The sequence below is a fragment of the Zea mays genome, chromosome 9 (assembly GCF_902167145.1).
Source record: "Zea mays cultivar B73 chromosome 9, Zm-B73-REFERENCE-NAM-5.0, whole genome shotgun sequence".
Taxonomy (NCBI): Eukaryota; Viridiplantae; Streptophyta; class Magnoliopsida; order Poales; family Poaceae; genus Zea; species Zea mays.
The window spans coordinates 48,677,762-48,700,835 of NC_050104.1; the positions used below are offsets into that span (position 1 = coordinate 48,677,762).

A 23,074-nucleotide genomic window follows, 5' to 3' on the forward strand; every position below is an offset into this window, starting at 1 on the left:
TTATATTTTGTGAAATCTAGACCTCCAAAATCGCCTCCAATGGAAGTTGGCTGCGAGATATAGCTCCTGTCGGAGAGAAGAAGGGGTATTTATAATAAAAATTCACCGGCGGTTGCTATTTTCACTCACGGTTGTGTTAAGAGAACCGTCGGTGGAAATAGATTTCCACTGGCGGTTCCCAAGCGGGACCCACCTGTTTTTTTCACTGGCGCTCGGTAACTGAAACTGCTCTTGATAATTCGTGGGTGCCACAGGCTTTAAGCTCTTTTATACTAGTGAAGATGCCACCAGATGTGGTTGAAGATAGTCTAACAGAAGACTCATACAGATCATTCCATGTTTAATCTAAAATTCAGAAGCACTGAACCTCTCTGGGTAGTGGTGGTGGCGGCGGAATAAACTAAAAATCATATTTCTGCCACTAGGAGTGCACGCTCGAAGAAACAAATATAGCAGGCCGCACCAAAACATACCTTCTTGCTACCGTACCATCCTCCTCTACCACTACACTATTACATCAAATGTGGTTATATTACGTTTTCATTTCTCATGTACTATAATAAATCGAGAGTAATTTGATTATTTGAGGCATTAAATAAATTTATTTGAAAATGTGACCAACTATAAAGTTGTATAACTTTTCAAGATCTACATGTTCTATTTTGATAGTTTCTACACCCGAGGCCATTTATAAAATTTTAATTTCAAATTTAAAAACTTCACACGAATTTTTCAATGATAATATGATTTCAAATCAAAAAATTGTCAATTACAAAGTTTCATTACATTTCAAGACCTACAACTTTTATTTTGCTGGTTTTTTCCGTCCGAGGTAATTTAAAAAATTCAAACATAGTTTTGCATGACAAGATGATTTCAAATCAAAACATTTTCAACTATAAAGTTGCATAACTTTTCAAGACCTACAACTTTTCTGTTGGTGGGTTTTCCATTCGACGTTGTTTCTAAAATTTAAAATTTAAATTTTTTAAATTCAGATGTAGTTTTCGTTGACAAGATGACTTCAAAGGAAAAAGTTGGCAACTACAAAATTCTATAACTTCTCAAGATCTACAAAGTTTATTTTTGTTGTTTGATCATTTGTTCATCTCACATGATGGTTCTAACATTATTCAAAAATCTTGTACATCTCTCTTATAGTTTTATAAACTACGAGAGAGATATATGTTTTATGAACAAATTTATTTTTATTTTGTCATATGAAGAAATGATCAAAATATAAATTGTACATCTTGATGAGTTATACAAATTTGTAGTTAGAACCTTTTTCATTTAAATTAATTTACTGCTTTAAAATGTGATTTTTAAATTGTCTTTGCTTAGTGTCTAAAATAAAACACTCAACAAAGAAACTCTTTGCCGAGTGTAAAAAAACACTCGGCAAAGAAACTCTTTGCCGAGTGTTAAAAATAAAACAATCGGTAAAGAGATTTTTGTCAAATGTTTTTTTACCGAGTGTTTTTTGTTTGGCAAAGAAGCTCTTTGCCGAGTGCCCGAAAAAAAACACTCGCGAATCATTTGATACTCGGTAAAGAGCCGGATTCTTATAGTGTGTCTACACACTATACCACGGAACATTATTTGCAACTTATGGTCTGTCGGTAAAATCAGTTTTACCGACGAACTATAGGTCGGTAAAGACCTTTACCGACGGACCACGAACGTCGTTGCAAGCTGTGTCGGTAAAACTTTTACCGACCGACCGTTGTTTTACCGACTTATCTTCCGTCGCTAAAAGAGAAGTTTTACCGACGCTTCATCATTTGGTAATAATAGTATTACCGACTCTCTAAGAGTTGCAGCTGCCACGATTTACGGACGCTTCATCAGTTGGTAATAATAGTATTACCGACTCTCTAAGAGTCACTAATTGTGTAGATTACCGACCAACAATTCGTTGCCGCAGATATTACCAACCAACAATCCATTGCATTCATACAAATAGATTATTATAAGGACACTTAATGCTCATACACTTCACTAATCTTTCATGAGGTAACAACTCATCTTTTCTGATTTCCAGCGTGAAACATTACATTTCGGACATGAATTAGAGTTTTCATGCTCCTTCCAGTAAAGAATGCAATCGTTCTCGCATGCATGGATAGAAGTGTACCCAACTCCCACTGATTTCACTAATTTCTTAGCTTCATGAAAGTTTCTAGGAAGTGCTGAACCCTTAGGCAACGCATCAACAAGTAGATCAACCAACAAATTAAAACTTCTATCCGTCCATCCTCCAAGAAGTTTTATGTGAAGTAAACGAACTAGAAAGCGTAGCTTTGAGTACTTATTGCAACCTGGGTACAATTCTTGACTGTTGTCTGCTGCTAGCCTACGAATGGTAGCTACATCTTTATCAAATGGATCAAAAGACCCATCATCTTCCATATCTCCTCTATCATCTAAACCACATGCTAAATCCTTAATCAACTCAGATATGTCATCTTCTTCGTCATGCACCTCAATGAACTCAGGGACATCACCATTTTCATTGTTCAATACAGAGGAACTAGCTTCTCCATGTAAGGTCCATGTTCTATACCCTTTTAAAAATCCATCACAAATCAAGTGTTCTCGAACTTCAATAGCCTCCCGCCAAAATGAGTTGACACACTTCCTACAAGGGCATAAAATCTTGCTTCCTACCGCTGAATTTTTTAATGCAAAAGCTAGAAAACTATTCACCCCTTGTGTATAGGCCTTTGTCTCCCTACATGCAATTTCTATGTTAAATATCAAGATAACCACGTAGCACATTTTTTTAGTTATTGTGAAAAAAAGTTGTATTGTACCTAGCCACATTGTCGATCCACGATTTATCCATGTGTGTTATTACGGATATGATAGAGCTTCTAAGAACATATAACAAGCATAAAAACTTTGCTGCATACACTCAAAGATAATGAACAAACACACAATTGAACCGGAAACAAGGTAAATTAGTTGAACTTACCTTACACTAGAGCTCGACAATCTCCTAGTTGTTTTTGGATTTTCTGAACTACAACACCTTCCTTTCCTTGCTGCCCCTGCCGTACCAAAGATTTGTAGGATCTTGTGTTTATTATCAGCTATTCTTATGCTAACATATCAGCTACATAACAAGAAGAAGGAAAAAACAAGTTTGCAGTGAACTCACACGAATCTGTTTTGCTAGGCTTAATATTGCAAGAACCTTGAACCAACTTTTAATCCTGCATGCAAGAAAGAACAAAAATGTTGAATACATGCTAGAGAAAAAAATGTTGCAAGCTAGAGAAAAAAAATGCAGCCAGCATGAACTGAAGGTTATAAGCTAGAGAAAAAATGTAGTCACCAACACATACATTGATCCTGGTACCATCATGAACTGAAGGTTACAAGCTAGACTAGAGGGAAAAATACAGCCAGTAGTGCATCAGTAATCTTGCTCATGCTATCATCATTAAGCTTAAGGAAGAACATATGCAACTATCCTCATGATCCTTCAATCACTGCCTTACATTTCGTGTTGCATCAGTGGCAATCAAAACCAGTAGTGCGTGCTCAGTACTTTAACACTACCAACCAGTAGTGGCAAACATGAAACTAATAAGCATGACCTACTGGAACTTATACTCACTGCAAGAAATTACATTAGTGTTCAACGTCTGGTAGTCTGGTTCATTGCCTGTCCATGCTGGTTCAGTTCTAAGACCATGAAGGCTGAAGGCCAGGACAATGTCCATCTCTCTAGGCGATATATGAAATCCTCAGGTCAGGTGGAAGTGCAACGCACAGCCTTCTTGGCTTTGGCTCAGACTAAGCTTAGAACACGTACTGCCATAAAGATGAAGCTTGTTTCTTAAGGTAGCAGTTTTGCATTTTAAAACAGATTATGCCCATAAGGCATCAAGCAAAATGTTGAATTACAAAAAGAAGAAAACTATTTAAGAAGCCTAACATTTAAGTTGTGCAGACTCTTCCTATGTTAGTAGATCAGCAAGATAAAAAGATCAGAGTAATTGCTACATAACTACAGGAAGGGAATAAAGTTTGTTGTGGACTCACACAAATCTCTGTTTTGTTAGGCTTAATCCTGCAAGGACCTAGAACAACCTTTAAATCCTGCAGATAAGAAAGAACAAAAATGTTAAATCAATGCTCCAAGATAAACACAAATTTGAGAGAGGAAATCGCTAGGGAATAGCCATAGACGAGTTCAGTGATGCTCCAGCATGAATTCCCCCAAGGAAAATTTCTTCAATCACACTCAAATCCTACGAACAGAAATTCCCCCAAAGTTTACCAAAAAACAGGAAGGGAAATCACGATTCCACAGGCAAATGACACCAAAGGGGGCAGCGTGATGGAGGGGCGCGACACGATGGAGGTGGCGGCGGGATTATTGAGGCAGGCAGATCTATGGAGGGGGTGGCAGGATGGACGATGGCGGCGGGATTTTGTGGCGCGCAGGCGGCGCTATGGAGGGGACGCGCGGGCGGCGCTGTGGAGGGGGCGTGCGGGCGGCGCTATGGAGGGGACGCGCGGGCGGCGCTCGGCGCTGTGGAGGGGGCGTGCGGGCGGCGCTATGGAGGGGACGCGCGGGCGGCGCTGTGGAGGGGGCGTGCGGGCGGCGCGGTGGGAGTTAGGAGAAGGGGGCGGGCGGCTGGATTTTGGAGGGGGCCGTCGCGGCGATTTGGTTGGGAGGAACGCGCGTAATAATTTGGCGGCACGCGGTTGGGTTGCGCCAATATATTTACCGACCGAACGAGCGATGTCTTTACCATTTTTACCGACGGATCTCCCAACGCTAAATATAAGAGATTTACCGACCGTCCCGCCGTTGCAAAAACTGGTATTACCAACCAACCATGTGTCGGCTGTTTTTACCGACCAACCTTTGGTAGCTAACAAAGGTCGGTAAAAATCCTCCGTGGTATAGTGACAGTTTCGGTGGTGGTTTCGTGTCCCTATTTCTTAGACTCTCGTTCATATATTACAAATATTCACCAGATGTCATCTGCTGTATCCAAGTTGCATCTGTACCTTGGAACACACTTCTCTTGCAACTAACGGGGTGTTTGTTGCTCCTGCTAAAGTTTAGCCTGGGTCACATCAAGCGTTTGACTTAAATAGGAGTATGAAATATAGACCCAACCAACTGGACTAGATTCGTCTCGTCTTTTAATCTTCGGCTGACAAATTAGTTTTATAATCCGACTACATTTAATAACCGGAACGGAGGTTCAAACATTCGATGGGACATGAGCTAAATTTTAGCGGGGTGTAATCAAACACCCCCTAAAAACGAGTGCAATATAGTACTGTGATTGAGTTGACTGACTTGGCAGCATTATTGCTTGGATAAGTTATCTCTGGATACATGCATGATTGTTGTCCATGCAACGTATGGACACAGACCTAGCTAGTACATTAGTAATCACGTTGTTTAGCATAACTCGTGGTATATATTCTCCATCATTGCCCACAAGCATGAGGTTCTTGTTAGCTTAAACCCTACGACATCTTATTCTCCTGCACACCACGGCATCTCTATATATAGTAGCCCTGCTACCTACCACCTTCACCCCAGCTTGCTCAGTAGTGGTTGCTAGCATACATATCCAATCCAATTATATTGCTACAATACAGGCCTACACCCTCAGCTCAACGTCGACGTTGGCGATGTGTCTGCCGTTCTCCTGTTGCCACCGCGGTGACCATGACACAAAGGAGTCTGAAGTGGAAAGCCAACCTTATTATCATTATCCGTCTCCTGTGAAAGAAGCACATGATGGTCACCGTGCGAGTGCGACCAACGACATGCCTCCCGTCGTCGAGGACAACAGCAAGAACGGAGGAGGGCACACGACGGGTTTCAGCAGCCACTCAGACGACGGCGTTGTCCGAGGTGGAGAGACGACGATAACTACCGAGAAGATCGTGGCGCCGCCCACCACTACTCCAGCACCGCAAGCTGCTTCTAGGGATCTGGCTGTGCAGCAAGCTCCTCAGGGTACGTATGTCTCTGCTAGTCGTCCTCGCCACAACCATGGCCGTGGGTCGTCGGCAGCATCGCCTCCCAGCGAGGCCGTCGTCACCAAAGTCGTACTACCGATTGCTCGTCGTGGTGGTGAAGACTACTAGATAGTTACCCTACTGCATGCTGCGGCCACAGAAGCCGCCTATATATCCCCAACAATTTCTCGTTCCGTTCTACTCTACGCCATTCGTGACCCGTAATAATGATCTCCTGTGCACATATATGGCAAAACAAAGATATATAGCAGCAACAGCAGTGAAGGTTCGAACATCTCCACGAGCAACTTTCTCCATCGTCAAATGAGGACACCAGCAAAACCGAGGGCACCACCATAAAAAACCTTCCTGAAGGGTTTTTTATGGTCCCCTTTCCTGAAATCAACTGAGGACGCGGCATGAAGAGACTCCTGCGCTCGCGTTGCGTGGTGTGCAGAACGTAGGTCTCCCAACGATAGCAGCCAATTAATTCCCTCCCACCCTACTATATTATATTGTCAATTGGACGAGTGAAAATATGTACCTTTCAGTTTTAAATTAATAAATTTGGTGATGATGTATTTTCGTTCAGATGGGATGCTGTTGTCAGCCAGTCTCTCTGTTGTCTGAAACTAGTATGCTGTCTCAAGCGTGATGCTACACTACTGGAAAACGGGGTTTCAGTAAAAAAAAAGTACCAGTTCCTTTAGAATAAGTACTAACTTAAGCGTCCGTACCGGTTTTAAACCATTTAGTACAAATTCAATTAATAGACACATCAACTAGTACTAATGGTCCTAATTGTAAATTACCATCCTCTCGACCTAGTGACAAGAACAGGGAGGATCTCTGTTCATCGTCGGAGAGGTGCTGCCCATTCCCCCCCCCCCCCCCCCCTAGAATATGTTGAAGATTTCACTCTTTTAAGTGTGAGAAAGATTAGTAAGTTCATTCTCTCATATAGTATGGTTAAAATAGTTACATGGTTTGTTTAGATTTTTGAATTATGTGGTTGATTGTATTCTCTAGGGGAAAAAATAGGGAGCTCATCCTTTCACATGTGCTATAATATATGAAGGTGATATAATTTAGGGAAAAAATCATAACAGAGAAATGAAAGTAAGTTTTTAAAAAATTATGTTTATAAAAGATCACATCAACAATGTTTATACAAATAATATATATGGATCATCAATGGATGTACAACATGGATCAATAATCCAAATAATATATTGAAGGTATTCATTAATTTCTCAAGACGTCCGAGGGACACAAGCAAATAGATTTCATGTGGTGTCCATGCTGAGACTATAGTAATAATAAGAGAGAATACTCTTTATCATCACCAATTCACCTTCATTTGCTGCAAAGGGGTTCATGTCTAACTATATTCGTTGGACCAAGTGAAAATCGCCTAGAGAGGGGTGAATAGACAAAACCTGGATTTTAATACTTAAAACAAAAACTTCAATCACCAAATAGACGTTAGAACGAGAAGTAATATAATCAGGGTAAGGGGAAGTAGTCCTTGCACGTGTTGCTCTTATGAGTGCGGAATTTACTTTTGGAGCAACATAAAATGATTCGAATGAAGACAAGCAAGAGAACATGGAGAGGGAGAGAGGAAAACAACACTAGTACAGAGAAGTTCTATAGTGGCGGTTGTAAACCAATTTATAGTGGCGTTTTTCGTAACCGCCAGTGCTAGGGGCCAGTAGAAATCATCATTTTTACAGGCGGGTAACTGAGGACCGCCAGTGAAAATCGATTTTCACTGGCGGTCGGCGTAATAAAACCGCCAGTGAAAATCGATTTTCCCTGGCGGTCGACGTAATAAAACCGCCAGTGCAAATCGTTTCCAGGAAACATAAAACATATTTTAAAAATAGTTAAAAAAATTATTTTTATTAGGGGGGCCTCAGCCCACCCCACTGGCGGTCGACGTAATAAAACCGCCAGTGCAAGTCGCGGCATTTTTCGGGCAAAATTCGCGCGCTACGCGGTTGTTAGTATTCGAACCGTCGACCTCACCCTCGCGCGTACCCTCCCCTACCACTCCGTCTATGACATGTCTTGTGTCTAGTTTGTAGTTGTTTTCTCCACATATTACAACCATTTTAGTGTAAATAGCTTATTTGAGACCCTAAACGAATTCAAATAAAAAAGTTGTCAACTACAAAGATAAATAACTTTTGAAGTTCTACAACTTTTATTTTGACACTTTTTTCATCCGAGATAGTTTGCAAAATTTAAATTTTAAATTTGATATACTTAGATTCAATTTTTGAGAACCGAAATGAGTTCAAATAAAAAAGTTGTCAACTACAAAGTTTCATAACTTTTAGAGATCTACAACTTTTATTTTGGTGGTTTTGTCATACGAGGCCGTTTGAAAAACTCGAAAAATTAAGGATAAAAATGATTTCTAGTGGCGGTTCCTTAAGAAAACCGCCACTACAAATCATGGATTTCTACTGGCGGTTTTCTTAAGGAACCGCCAGTAGAAATACGATTTCTAGTGGCGGTTTTCTTAAAGAACCGCCACTAGAAATAACACAGTCGGTGGATAACCGAATCCGCCTGTAAAAATATATCGTCCCCGCAGGCTTTGAGCCTTTTTGTACTAGTGCAAATCACAAGCAAAACAACATAAATGGGCGTGGTGATTTGTTTACCGTAGTTCAGTTTCCAAATGAAACTTACGTCTCTGTTGAGGTGTCTCAATGGACTGGGTCTCTTTCAACCCTCTCAACACTACAGGAAAACACTTAATTCCCATCGGCCAGGAACCGACGGGAATAAGCAGTAAACCGACGGGAATTAGTAATTCCCATCGGTTTAGGGCTTATTCCCGCCGGTTGTCAGCCGACAGGCGTCAGGTGTCGGGGATAAGGTTATTCCCGCCGTCCGCTGAAGGGAATAATTAATCCCCGTCGGCCACTAACTAGCCAACGGGAGTTATGGTTAATTTCCATCGGCCAGGACAACCGACGGGAGTTATTAATTAACCCCCGTCGGCCAGGTCAGCCGACGGGGATTAACTGGGCCGACGGGAGTTAATAGTTAATTCCTGTCGGCTATGGTCAATCCAACAGGAATTAACTGTGACAGCCCTCCCAAGTTATCAGGCCCACATGCACCAATCCTTGCCTTACTGGCCTCAGATAGCTGTGCACGTGTACCGGGTAACTTAACAAGGCTATCGAGTTCACCAACTGGAACTCATCATCCCAAGGATCTCCCACATAACAGGTATATTACAGTAATCACATTTGATACACACACATTGGAGATAGAGCGGAAGACTTTTACAAAGTACACTTTACATTCCAAAACTCAAGTTTTACATGGTAGAAAGAGATGTATTTATTACAAGTCCTGATAGTACTCGAAGGGCATAACTTAACTACAATAATTGGAAGGGTGAAGCCTTTCCATAAGAGATATATAAAAACATTCTAAGCTTCAAGTCCTCCACATGAAGTAACTAACCCAAAGATAAGGGAATAAAACTTCTCCTACAAAAACAACAAGGGATAAAACCCTGAGTATGCAATTACTCAGCAAGACTTACCCGACTAAAGAAAAGACTCTCAAGGATATGCTGGCTTAAAGGGATTCAAGGTAAAGCTCATCAATTATCAAGGACTCCTTTTTGCAGAAAAGCGGGCTTACTAATAATGGATCCTTAAGCCAAGTTTTACTTCACAAGTTAGGTTATTACCTGAATCTTCTAGCCTGAATCTAGCATTTGTGTAATCTAGATCATTCACTTGACCTACACTAGGTTGCTTTTAAAATCTAAATTTTGTTTCTCTTGTTATCTACGATGAAGGTCGAAGATCCAGTCTTCATATCCGAGAAGTTCGGCGATTCGAATCGATTAATAACGAGCTGGGGATCTCCAACCACACGACATATGCTTCCCTTAACTTTTTTTTGCACATGTCTACCATTCCCACGGATCCTCCATCACATGAACAGGTCCGCGCCACCCGAGAGCACACCACCCCTTTTAGGCGGTCCTTTGCCAGGAGGGTACGTGCCACTCTCGCCATCTCTCCACTCCCAGTGCGCGATTGTCTTTTCATGTATGGAATAGCCGGGTTCAGGCTTACCCATGACGAGGTATGTGGCCAGATAAAAGGTCCTAGATCAGCAGGCGAACAATCGGTACGGTCCTTAATCGACACAGACGGGCGACTTTTCCTGCTCAGCGTCTGGTCCCATTTTAAACTATTTCAAAATTTTGGCGCCTGGCAGAGGGGCCATGCCTGGATAATGAATTTATTAATGTCTTGATGCCTTCATTATCCCAAACCCATTTTTTGTAAAAACATGAGTCATAGATCAAAAACATTTTTCTTAGTCAATCAGCATGACTAAGCATCTCTAGCTTTTATAAAATAGGTGACAAGGTATGATAATCAATCTTTCAAGGATGGTAATGCATCAAGTGTTTAATCAATCAACTCCTATCACCTAATGCAGCATATAAGTGATAAAATTTTGTAAACACAAGGAAGGTGGCAAATGCACCGGGGCTTGCCTTATTGCAGGAGAAGGTCCCAAAATTCTTCTACTCTAGTAAGTAGTTAGATGAAACTCCACCACTGGATCAACAGGCACTGAAGTGAACTACTTCTTCAAACATCACTTCTTCTAGGTGTTCTACAAATCAATTACATGTAGATGAATGCTTGCTATGGTATGGAAATGCATTTCATAAAGAAGGTAACAAACAATACATCATGAGTATACTTTGCTACAAAGTGCACGAAACTAGCCAAAACACTAGAGGATTTCCAAGGGCACTTCAAGACATCTTCACTTACAAATCTTCGGAGAACTAATCCATTTTAGACTTAATCCAAAACTCAAACCTTCTTAAGCAACTTCATTGCCTAATTTTCCAAGGTTAAAATCCTCTTCCTTTTTGGGCAACAATCTGTTTACTGAGCAAATCACTTCTAAACAAATTCAAACTTGAACCAAGTGCTCAACTGGTGAATACAAGGTTGCCCAAAAATTTTCATAATTTTTGGAACACAACTTTTATTTCTAAAAATCAAATAGTCCTTCTAAGAACATCTGTTATTCCCTGAAATTTGGTGTATGCTGTAAAAATCCTAAATCCATTTGTAATAGGAAGTATACGATTTTACACACCTTGATCGGGGAACCACGAAGAGACCAGTCGATGGAGAACTGCGATGCGATGACATTCACTGCGGCGAGCCCTCCGTTCCAATAACCGTGGAAAAGTTTGGCCACGGTGAGGAGAATTGGTCGGTATGGTCACCATTATTGTCAATACCGCGGTGACGCCGTGACGACGGCCTGGCGCGGTCGAGTAGTGAGTCGACGGCGCGGCATAACAAGTGGAGCACACAACAATGCGAGGTTGGACGAGGGATCGATGGCCGACGACCAACGACAAGTGTGCAGCGACACACACCACGGATCGGTAAGAGCCGGAGATGATGTGCGTGAACCCAGGGGGATTCGCGACGTGGACTACATGCCAGGGCGAGCTCCGAGAACGCCGATGAAATTCTGGACGTCGAGAACGGTGGATCAAGGACGAGCGCCGGGGATCTCACGCGTGTGGCTGACGGGGAGATGAGACGAGCGCGTGGGATGAAGCTCGGCGCCAAGTTGCTGCTGTGGAGGGTTTGACACCAGCGTGGACAGAGAATTTTGTCAAGCACAAGGCAAACACAGGCTTAAAGCTTGAAGGCAGCAAGGTTCTCTGACCACGCACTTGAACGCAGGGATAAAGGAACATGCAGTGGCTATGTCCGGAATCACGCTGAGTAGGGGTCTTGAGGTATCAACAGCTGCATGAGTATGGTTACGTGGCTTCACACACAGACTCCATGCCGGAGCACAAACACAGCTAGTCATCACTTGGTCGGATTCCCTCTGCCAGGGATAAGCAGATAACGTTTCACCGTGGATAGGCACCAACTGACCCAGTGCATGGATATTTACTACAGAGACTTGGCCTTCTCAATTTTTTTGCTGCCCAGTCCAACTCCATCTCCAACTGATGCGCAAGTGGAACACAGCAGGGATATAAAGATCTTTCCTTACCCTCCATGCCAATGTTTATCCACTTACTCAAAGTGTCCAAAACAACAAGAGCACACAGTGGTTCAGACCTATCTTATTTCTCTACAACCAAAATTTTAAAACCCCAACTAAACCTCTCCTGTTCACCCCCACTTATCTCACAACTCCCAGCAGTGACAGAGGGATCAATCTACATAAAAATTGTTCATGAAAGCATCCATTAAGACTCTACTAGAAGATCCAGAATTCATAACCCCTGGGATCAACACAAAAGGGCTCCAAAAAGCTGGCCGAAACCTCAACCTGCTGCTCCTGTTAACTGAAACAGAAAGTGCAATCAACACCTGATAGAGGAAATTGAAACACATTTTACTCCACTTTTATGCAGCCCCTGATCAAACTTGCCTAAGGGAACTTGCTTACCATACTATAGCCTTCAACTCTTCAACAACAGCCCAGAGCCAAAAGTGTGTGGATCTCAAGTTATGATACTCCGGAGTTGGTCACAATTTACTGAAATTCGTTTTTAGCTTTTGAATCACATTTAGTTCACAGCACCGGTTGGCAGTGAATGTTTGAGGGCATTTAACTTAGGTTTCTATACAGTACCAGACCCAACCCTTCTCAAGAGAGTTGTTCACCTTTCTATGGTTTACCAATATATGGTCTTCAATTATTCTATAGAAACCATAGTCCAAAACTTCCAAGATTAGTCACAAGAGAACTCCAAAGTTGAGCAAAACTCACTAAAATTCAGTTTTAGTAAGCTGCACTAAGTCTGAAATCCAAATCTGTCAGCTCCACTTTGGACCACTTTTTCTCCTAGTTGCAAGCAGTTTCAAGGGCATGTCCCTTACTATGGATTACTCTCCCAACATTGGTCTCCAGGTATGGTACAGAAACTACAGCCTAAAAGCACATGGATTGACCACCGAGGAGCTCCAAACTAAGCACTAAAATACTGATTTCAGACTTGGGCTATTATTCAAAATCTGAAAACTCAGAATTCAAACAGCTCTACTTTGAGTCACTTTTACTCCAAGTTGCATATGGTTTTAGGGGCATCCCACCTAATACAATATGTTCTCCTATGTTCATGCTACAGATTTTCTGCAGTGACTATCATCCAAAAGTTCATGGAACAAAAGTTGTAAAGGTCCAAAGTTGGCTCAGTGACACTGATTCGCAGTATTTCCAAACTGAACCAAATTCAGCTAAGTTTACAACCTGACAGTCCATCTTTGGCAAACTTTACACCTAGTTCCAAATGGTTTTAGTGGCATTATCCTTAATCAAACTTGCACACCAAAGTATGGGCTTCCACTTTGGTACAGCACTCATGGCCCATAACTACATGGATCAGCCCTTAAGGAGTATCCCAAATCTGCTTCAGACTGAAAAATCAGCAGGACTGAATTTTTATCTTGAGTTTGATTTTCCAAACTGAACACTGCATCTTTAGGCTCCTTTTTCTACCAGTTCCATAAAGATTTAGAGCTTCAATACCCAATAAAAGTTGTTCTCCTATAGTTACTCTACAAGTTTACTATAGCAACCTTTTGCCAAAAGCCCCCAGATTAAAACATACAGGGGTCCAGAAATAGGTAAAGCAAACTGTTTTTGGCTGAACCAAAACTGTATTAATTTGGAAATCTGCAAATTACTCCAAATTTCTCTTCAAAACTTGAAAATCTCAACCCATGAAAGTTGCTTGGTTTTGGAAACTCTATAACTTTGGTATTTGACTTTTGGCAACCTATGGCTAGACCTCAGATTTCACTTTTGAGCTCTAATTTAGGGTTTTGAAGTTTATCCATCTCCCCTAGTGAATCTTCCACTTTGATTTAGCTTTTAAAAGTAAGGTTGCTCTGGGTTCTAAGATTCACCCTTAGTACTTAAGACTCAAAGTCAACTTATCACTTGTTTAAGAGATGACTTACCCCCACTTAATTAAACAAAACCCTCAAACTAAGTTTATAGTCTAATACACAACATCACACTTATTGCAAAAATTTTGACCTAATGAATGCATTCTAGATATATCAAGCAAGTTAATGCAAGTGCATATGATGTCATGCCAGGTTTTAGTTTCTCGTAACACCAGGGGTGTTACATCCTTCCCCCCTAAAATGGAATCTCGTCCCGAGATTAAAATTCTAGGCCAAGTAATGGAAAAGGAAATGTGTCACCGGTTTATTTCTCAGTTACTCATACAAGGCAGGGGGTGTGCCCCCATCGAAAGACAACTTATACGAACCTAGGGTTTACAAGACACTAGGAACTCAGGAATATACTTTTTCAAATACTTCTCTCACTACTACATGACTTTATCTTCCGGGTGTTAGTTCCACTGTATCTCGTAAAACTCGATAACTTTTCTTCGAGTGACTTGATCCTTTTGATCTAACACATTTATGGGATATTCCGAGGAGGTTAAACCTGGTTTATGTTAACATCTAAAATCTCAATAACATATTTGGGGACTCGAAGACATTTCTTCCATTGGGACACGTGGAACACGTCGTGCACTGTTGAAGGTCCTTTTGGTAACTGTACCTTATAGGCTATAGGTCCACCAAAATCTCTGTTTCAAACCTTGGTACCTATTGCTACCTTTAGGGTGAATGGAGTCCCGTACTGCAACCCAATCGCAATTCCACATCCCTTTCTGGAGGCAACTAGTCAAATCTTCGAGGAACACATTCGAGAACTCCCTCACATCAGGTATATCCTTTACTTCTTTCACTTAAACTCCTGATGTAGACGAATCTTATTATTTCCTAGAATAGCCTGACTGACCATTTCCTTATATCCTTCAACCAAACTAATTGCCATCAGGAGCTAAAGTTTCACATTAAGATCACGCGGGATGTATTACTCTTTTTTTCTTTTTCTTTTTTTTCACTGGCATCCACATAATCCAAAACATACTGGGATAGGCGAGTAAACCTCTAAAATAGTCCATTACACTCGCTTCTTCACCTTGCTTTAGATCCAAAAACGCTTTGAACTTTATTTACATAGGGGCTTCTGGAACATGACGTTCCCGAAATACCTCACCGAACTCAACCCGAGAACTTAACGTCCTTCTAGCTGCAGCGCAAGGTATTCTGCCCACCAACTAAACTTGGCTTCCAGTCTTCAAAAACAGGGAAATGTAACATAGAAAGGCAAAGACAGATAGCATGAACAGGGTAGACGAAACACATACTAAAGCTACTACATAGGCGGTTTAACTTAAAGTTATATGTCATGATGCATGCTCGGCCTATTCGTCCTCACAATTCTTGCCAACTCAGTGGCTATCACGTTCTATGGCGATGGCATACCTACTCACTCCGTCATTGATCACTAGTCGCACTTTCCTATTGTTTAGTTAGTGTACCTGCAGAAAATTGCATTATAGTTGTGGGTTAGTGGTTAGCATCCTAAACTAAGCCACCTTATAGTCTTTAGTTTTAACCACACACTATTTGCACTTCTACTATCAGGCTTTGCTTATCCATTATTAAGTTTTCCAAAGTAATTTGGACTCAAAATCATTTTGAAGTTTATCAAAGGATTACTTTAATATCCATGCTAATGGGGGATCGCTCGATACCACGTTGTGACAGCCCTCCCAAGTTATCAGGCCCACATGCACCAATCCTTGCCTTACTAGCCTCAGATGGTTGTGCACGTGTACCGGGTAACTTAACAAGGCTATCGAGTTCACCAACTGGAACTCATCATCCCAAGGATCTCCCACATAACAGGTATATTACAGTAATCACATTTGATACACACACATTGGAGATAGAGCGGAAGACTTTTACAAAGTACCCTTTACATTCCAAAACTCAAGTTTTACATGGTAGAAAGAGATGTATTTATTACAAGTCCTGATAGTACTCGAAGGGCATAACTTAACTACAATAATTGGAAGGGTGAAGCCTTTCCATAAGAGATATATAAAAACATTCTAAGCTTCAAGTCCTCCACATGAAGTAACTAACCCAAAGATAAGGGAATAAAACTTCTCCTACAAAAACAACAAGGGATAAAACCCTGAGTATGCACTTACTCAGCAAGACTTACCCGACTAAAGAAAAGACTCTCAAGGATATGCTGGCTTAAAGGGATTCAAGGTAAAGCTCATCAATTATCAAGGACTCCTTTTTGCAGAAAAGCAGGCTTACTAATAATGGATCCTTAAGCCAAGTTTTACTTCACAAGTTAGGTTATTACCTAAATCTTCTAGCTTGAATCTAGCATTTGTGTAATCTAGATCATTCACTTGACCTACACTAGGTTGCTTTTAAAATCCAAATTTTGTTTCTCTTGTTATCTACGATGAAGGTCGAAGATCCAGTCTTCATATCCGAGAAGTTCGGCGATCCGAATCGATTAATAACCAGCTGGGGATCTCCAACCACACGACATATGCTTCCCTTAACTTTTTTTTGCACATGTCTACCATTCCCACGGATCCTCCATCACATGAACAGGTCCGCGCCACCCGAGAGCACACCACCCCTTTTAGGCGGTCCTTTGCCAGGAGGGTACGTGCCACTCTCGCCATCTCTCCACTCCCAGTGTGCGATTGTCTTTTCATGTATGGAATAGCCGGGTTCAGGCTTACCCATGACGAGGTATGTGGCCAGATAAAAGGTCCTAGATCAGCAGGCCAACAATCGGTACGGTCCTTAATCGACACAGACGGGCGACTTTTCCTGCTCAGCGTCTGGTCCCATTTTAAACTATTTCAAAATTTTGGCGCCTGGCAGAGGGGCCATGCCTGGATAATGAATTTATCAACGTCTTGATGCCTTCATTATCCCAAGCCCATTTTTTATAAAAACATGAGTCATAGATCAAAAACATTTTTCTTAGTCTATCAGCATGACTAAGCATCTCTAGCTTTTATAAAATAGGTGACAAGGTATGGTAATCAATCTTTAAAGGATGGTAATGCATCAAGTGTTTAATCAATCAACTCCTATCACCTAATGCAGCATATAAGTGATAAAATTTTGTAAACACAAGGAAGGTGGCAAATGCACCGGGGCTTGCCTTATTGCAGGAGAAGGTCCCAAAATTCTTCTACTCTAGTAAGTAGTTAGATGAAACTCCACCACTGGATCAACAGGCACTGAAGTGAACTCCTTCTTCAAACATCACTTCTTCTAGGTGTTCTACAAATCAATTACATGTAGATGAATGCTTGCTATGGTATGGAAATGCATATCATAAAGAAGGTAACAAACAATACATCATGAGTATACTTTGCTACAAAGTGCACGAAACTAGCCAAAACACTAGAGGATTTCTAAGGGCACTTCAAGACATCTTCACTTACAAATCTCCGGAGAACTAATCCATGTTAGACTTAATCCAAAACTCAAACCTTCTTAAGCAACTTCATTGCCTAATTTTCCAAGGTTAAAATCCTCTTCCTTTTTGGGCAACAATCTGTTTACTGAGCAAATCACTTCTAAACAAATTCAAACTTGAACCAAGTGCTCAACTGGTCAATACAAGGTTGCCCAAAAATTTTCATAATTTTTGGAACACAACTTTTATTTCTAAAAATCAAATAGTCCTTCTAAGAACATCTGTTATTCCCTGAAATTTGGTGTATGCTGTAAAAATCCTAAATCCATTTGTAATAGGAAGTATATGATTATACACACCTTGATCGGGGAACCACGAAAAGACCAGTCAATGGAGAAATGCGATGCGATGACATTCACTGCGGCGAGCCCTCCGTTCCAATAACCGTGGAAAAGTTTGGCCACGGTGAGGAGAATTGGTCGGCATGGTCACCATTATTGTCAATACCGCGGTGACGCCGTGACGATGGCCTGGCGCGGTCGAGCAGTGAGTCGACGGTGCGGCATAACAAGTGGAGCACACAACAATGCGAGGTTGGACGAGGGATCGATGGCCGACGACCAACGACAAGTGTGCAGCGACACACACCACGGATCGGTAAGAGCCGGAGATGATGTGCGTGAACCCAAGGGGATTCGCGGCGTGGACTACATGCCAGGGCGAGGTCCGAGAACGCCGATGAAATTCTGGACGTCGAGAACGGTGGATCAAGGACGAGCGCCGGGGATCTCACGCGTGTGGCTGACGAGGAGATAGGACGAGCGCGTGGGATGAAGCTCGGCGCCAAGTTGCTGCTGTGGAGGGTTTGACACCAGCGTGGACAGAGAATTTTGTCAAGCACAAGGCAAACACAGGAGCTTGAAGGCAGCAAGGTTCTTTGACCACGCACTTGAACGCAGGGATAAAGGAACAGGCAGTGGCTATGTCCGGAATCACGCTGAGTAGGGGTCTTGAGGTATCAACAGCTGCATGAGTATGGTTACGTGGCTTCACACACAGACTCCATGCCGGAGCACAAACACAGCTAGTCATCACTTGGTCGGATTCCCTCTGCCAGGGATAAGCAGATAACGTTTCACCGTGGATAGGCACCAACTGACCCAGTGCATGGATATTTACTACAGAGACATGGCCTTCTCAATTTTTTTGCTGCCCAGTCCAACTCCATCTCCAACTGATGCGCAAGTGGAACACAGCAGGGATATAAAGATCTTTCCTTACCCTCCATGCCAATGTTTATCCACTTACTCAAAGTGTCCAAAACAACAAGAGCACACAGTGGTTCAGACCTATCTTATTTCTCTACAACCAAAATTTTAAAACCCCAACTAAACCTCTCCTATTCACCCCCACTTATCTCATAACTCCCAGCAGTGACAGAGGGATCAATCTACATAAAAATTTTTCACGAAAGCATCCATTAAGACTCTACTAGAAGATCCAGAATTCATAACCCTTGGGATCAACACAAAAGGGCTCCAAAAAGCTGGCCGAAACCTCAACCTGCTGCTCCTGTTAACTGAAACAGAAAGTGCAATCAACACCTGACAGAGGAAATTGAAACACATTTTACTGCGCTTTTATGCAGCCCCTGATCAAACTTGCCTAAGGGAACTTGCTTACCATACTATAGCCTTCAACTCTTCAACAACAGCCCAGAGCCAAAAGTGCCTGGATCTCAAGTTATGATACTCCGGAGTTGGTCACAATTTACTGAAATTCGTTTTTAGCTTTTGAATCACATTCAGTTCACAGCACCGGTTGGCAGTGAATGTTTGAGGGCATTTAACTTAGGTTTCTATACAGTACCAGACCCAATCCTTCTCAAGAGAGTTGTTCACCTTTCTATGGTTTACCAATATATGGTCTTCAATTATTCTATAGAAACCATAGTCCAAAACTTCCAAGATTAGTCACAAGAAAACTCCAAAGTTGAGCAAAACTCACTAAAATTCAGTTTTAGTAAGCTGCACTAAGTCTGAAATCCAAATCTGTCAGCTCCACTTTGGACCACTTTTTCTCCTAGTTGCAAGCAGTTTCAAGGGCATGTCCCTTACTATGGATTATTCTCCCAACATTGGTCTCCAGGTATGGTACAGAAACTACAGCCTAAAAGCACATGGATTGACCACCGAGGAGCTCCAAACTAAGCACTAAAATACTGATTTCAGACTTGGGCTATTATTCAAAATCTGAAAACTCAGAATTCAAACAGCTCTACTTTGAGTCACTTTTACTCCAAGTTGCATATGGTTTTAGGGGCATCCCACCTAATACAATATGTTCTCCTATGTTCTTGCTACAGATTTTCTGCAGCGACTATCATCCAAAAGTTCATGGAACAAAAGTTGTAAAGGTCCAAAGTTGGCTCAGTGACACTGATTCGCAGTATTTCCAAACTGAACCAAATTCAGCTAAGTTTACAACCTGACAGTCCATCTTTGGCAAACTTTACACCTAGTTCCAAATGGTTTTAGTGGCATTATCCTTAATCAAACTTGCACACCAAAGTATGGGCTTCCACTTTGGTACAGCACTCATGGCCCATAACTACATGGATCAGCCCTTAAGGAGTATCCCAAATCTGCTTCAGACTGAAAAATCAGCACGACTGAATTTTTATCTTGAGTTTGATTTTCCAAACTGAACATTGCATCTTTAGGCTCCTTTTTCTACCAGTTCCATAAAGATTTAGAGCTTCAATACTCAATAAAAGTTGTTCTCCTATAGTTACTCTACAAGTTTACTATAGCAACCTTTTGCCAAAAGCCCCCAGATTAAAACATACAGGGGTCCAGAAATAGGTAAAGCAAACTGTTTTTGGCTGAACCAAAACTGTATCAATTTGGAAATCTGCAAATTACTCCAAATTTCTCTTCAAAACTTGAAAATCTCAACCCATGAAAGTTGCTTGGTTTTGGAAACTCTATAACTTTGGTATTTGACTTTTGGCAACCTATGGCCAGATCTCAGATTTCACTTTTGAGCTCTAATTTAGGGTTTTCAAGTTTATCCATCTCCCCTAGTGAATCTTCCACTTTGATTTAGCTTTTAAAAGTAAGGTTGCTCTGGGTTCTAAGATTCACCCTTAGTACTTAAGACTCAAAGTCAACTTATCACTTGTTTAAGAGATGACTTACCCCCACTTAATTAAACAAAACCCTCAAACTAAGTTTATAGTCTAATACACAACATCACACTTATTGCAAAAATTTTGACCTAATAAATGTATTCTAGATATATCAAGCAAGTTAATGCAGGTGCATATGATGTCATGCCAGGTTTTAGTTTCTCGTAACACCAGGGGTGTTACATTAACTGGGCCGACGGGAGTTAACCTATAATTCTGCAACAGCAACACCAAATTAGATATTTCTCCACAATTGCACACATAACATACACATCACAAACATATGACAAAACATATCACATGAACATACACATCACAAACGCATTGATATGATTCACACATCACAAACGCATTGATATGATTCACACATCACAAACTTAAGATCTAGTGTTTACACAAACATTTCAGATACGAGTTAAGATCAAGTGTTTACACAAACATAATGTCCACGAGTTAAAAAATATAACGAGCACGAGTTCATGTGTTTAGAGATAACCACCACTTGGGTGGTTAGAGCTTTGACCGCTGCCGCCACCACCACCAGGAGGAGGGAACGCGAAGAGGGAGTCAACAAATCTAGTCCCTGCTGCGGGATCAGACCCACTACCACCCGCTTCGGGCGTAACCTATGCAAGTTAGCAAATATCAACACGTTAAATGCAAATATCAAAAAGTATATAAGTGTATAAATTAATCGAGAGTTATCAAACGTACCCTATCTCCAGGTGCAGGTATATGTGTCGAAGGGGTGTTGAACTGTGGTGGCGGAGCTGGTGTGTTTGCAAACTGGCTTCATTGTGGTGGCGGTGGAAAATTTGTTGTCATGCCCTGTTGCTGCATTAACTGTTAAACATATGTGTTACTATTGAAGATGTTGTATTGAAATATAATAATTTAGAGTTCGGATTATGTGTACTCACTTGATACATCGCTTGGTTATGTGCATTGCAAGCCTCCATAAATTCGCATTGTTGTCTCATCTCTTCAAGCATCCTCATAATCTCCAACTCCTGCTCGTTCGATCGACGAGAGCATGAGCTACGGGAAGACGAACCCATTCTTTCCATTGCTTAGATTTCAGACAATAGTCAGCTTTTGGTTTGCCTCCATTTTCTCTAAGCACTTGGGTTGGACGATCACATATCACTGCTAAGTCCATGCATGCCTTGTCATTGTCTTTCGTTTTATCAGGGAAATCCATGCATGTATTTATGAGGGCTTGGCAAAAGTTACTCTCTTGATGCATGACATCGATGTTGTGCATCAAAATCAATGACTTAGCATAAGGAAGCTACCACAAGCCACATATGTGAGTCCAGTTATGCTCCTCACCAAAACCTTGATACCTTTTCCCACTATCGTCTAGGACAAGTTTCATATGCTCTTCTGTAATTTCTATCCCACTACGTCGCTTGGGCGGTCCCTTCGTGACCATGGTGCCCTTCCTAAATTCCTTTCTCTGCCTTCTGAAGGGGTGATTGAAGGGTAGAAAACATCTATGGCAATCAAAGTAACATATCTTGCCACCATCACTAAGACGAAAACAATCTGTATCTTTAGCACAATAAGGACACGTCAATCTACCATGCACGCTCCATCCAGAGAAAATACCATACGCCATAAAATCATGAACCGAGAACAGATATGCAACACGAAGATTGAATTTCTGCTTCTTGAAGCAGTCATAGGCTTCCACACCTTGACATAGCTTCTTTAACTCTTCAATCAGTGGTTGAAGCATCACATTGAGGCGTACGCCAGGATGCTCAGGCCCAGTTATAACAAGACATAGGAACATAAACTCATATTTCATGCAAAGAGTAGGTGGAAGGTTGTACGGTATGGCAATGACAGGCCAACATGAATACGACATAGCGGTCATATTGAACAGCGTGAAACCATCAGTTGCCAAGCCGATACGAACGTTTCTTGCATTGCTGGCAAAATCTGGATCAAATTTGTCAAGAGCCTTCCATGCATCACCATCTGACGGGTGCACCATTAACCCATCTTGTCTGTCCGTACAATCTTTATGCCACCTCATGTGCATAGCGGTCTTCCTCAAGAGAAACAAACGTTTCACTCTAGGAGTGAGAGGCATGTACCGAAGCTGTTTATGTGCAACCTTTGTCACCACCTTCTCCCCATCTTCATTTACAAGCTCCACGTACCTCGACTTCCCACATTTTAAGCATTTCTGCTCTCTGCCATGTTCCTTCCAAAAAAGCATACAGTTGTCTTAGCAAACATCAATCTTCTCATACTCCATATAAAGACCTTCAAGCAATTTCTTGGACTGGTACATGTCTTTGGGCATCTTGTGACCCGTAGGAAGAACCTTGCTAATCAAATCCACAAGCTCCTTGTAACAATTAATTGAGAATGCAAACATGGACTTGATTGACATCAGCCGGGTCACGAATTCGAGGACGATCACGTCAGTGTGCCAGTGAAGAGGCTCTTCTGACACTTTGAGTAGGTCGAAGAACTTTT

General features: G+C 41.6%; 1 long non-coding RNA gene across 1 annotated transcript; it reads right to left on the reverse strand.

The window, feature by feature from the left end:
- Positions 1-2,042: 2,042 nt before the first annotated feature.
- On the reverse strand, positions 2,043-4,446 carry LOC109942390 (uncharacterized). The gene is made up of 3 exons (XR_002265157.2): positions 4,054-4,446; positions 3,164-3,218; positions 2,043-3,053 (listed from the first exon to the last, which is right to left on the reverse strand). It is a non-coding gene; the product is annotated as an uncharacterized lncRNA (long non-coding RNA).
- Between the last annotated feature and the right edge of the window lie 18,628 nt (positions 4,447-23,074).